Source organism: Mustela putorius, unplaced genomic scaffold (assembly GCF_011764305.1).
Source record: "Mustela putorius furo isolate JIRA1106 unplaced genomic scaffold, ASM1176430v1.1 tig00001665_pilon_pilon_pilon, whole genome shotgun sequence".
NCBI lineage: Eukaryota > Metazoa > Chordata > Mammalia > Carnivora > Mustelidae > Mustela > Mustela putorius.
In genome coordinates, this window is record NW_025421837.1 from 48,874 (window position 1) to 50,354 (window position 1,481).

Sequence of the window (1,481 nt, forward strand, 5' to 3'; positions counted from 1 at the left end):
TCAAAAGAGGAATTCCAAAGCAGAGCCCTGGGGAGAGAGTGAAGGGACAACCCGAACTACGGTTAAAAATTGGGGCCTAGGGGCATGGCAAGCCCAATATGCTGTCTCTCCATCCAGCCACTTAGAGGCCTTACCTGAGGACTCGGCTCAGGCTGAGGGTCACAATGTGTGTTTGTGACCAATGTGGCCCGCAAGCATGGGGCGGGGCCTCATGGGCCACACTGGTTTCAAGTACACTGAACCTTGGACAACATGCCAACCACAAGGTTTCTTGCCATGGGGAAAGAGTTCTGATTTCTAGATCATTTTCAACCCCGGGCCGTGATTGGAGATAAGGTCTAGGTTCGGAAGCCTGAAAACCGAGATTGAGAAGAGATGACGACCTAAGGCCATGGCGGGTCCGTTGTGCTCCGTGTGCGGCCAGCTGTCTGGGTGGGGCCAGGGGGGGTCCAGGCTCAGGCTGTGTCAGAAAGGGCATTAGTGCCCAGGTCAGCCTATATATTGGGGTACAGCCGAATGGCGTGAAGGTTGATCCTCATTGGGGGATTCTGTGTAGGCCAAGAGGGCAATGTTTTTCTTCTGGAGAACAGGCAGAGTGCTGCATTGTAGTTCTGGATTGCCAAACTGGAGGGCTTGTGGGCCAGTAGTCTGAGGACGGAAGTCTGAGAAACCAAGCTAGGCCTAGGTTTCTGGGTGAGACCTGAATCGAGATCTCAAGCATCTGAAGTCAGGGCGAGGATCAGACGATCGCTCAGGTTGGACATTCTGTCCCTGATGGCCCCTTCTTGAAGGGGGGGTTGATCACGAGGCCATGGGGGTTTTCCCACGATGGGAGTTTTGAGAAGCTCCCAACTGCAAAGATTCTTCTGCAGGACAATTGAGACCTGTTGGTTGGCTCCAGGACAACGATTCTGAGCAGGGTTCTAAGGATGGATGGCTGGGTAGCCCACCACGCATTCCAATTGTCTCCAAGCAACAAGACAGGTTAGATCTGCTGGATCTGGGGGAGCAACCGAGGTGGCTGAGTTGAAATGGACTCTCCCATGGATGTGTCCTTATATGATTTTGTGTCTATGGAGACATTGGAATGAAGCGGTGGAACTGGGGCCCTGAAGGGTTCTCCTAAAGAGAGGCTTTCACACACCTCCATCGTGCAAGTTTCCCATGTGTAGATGAGATTTGTTCTGATGGGTGAGTCAGGAAACAGTCATATGCTGCTACTGAAATCCATTCCTCTGAGGAGAGATGCTGGAAACCTAAGCAATGGATCCGATAGGTGCCTAGGGGCATGTTCGTGCCTTTTTACCTCTGGGGACATCAGTCTACGGGTCTGAGTGCCGGTAGGAGCTCAGATGGGCCCAGATTGCCCCTCTTGTCCTGGGAAGCCACAAATATTGGGATGGCCTCAGGGACTTTGGAGGTTGATCCTATTAGTAGGATTGTGGCCATTGGAATGGGCACACACAATTCCCTTGGAGAGG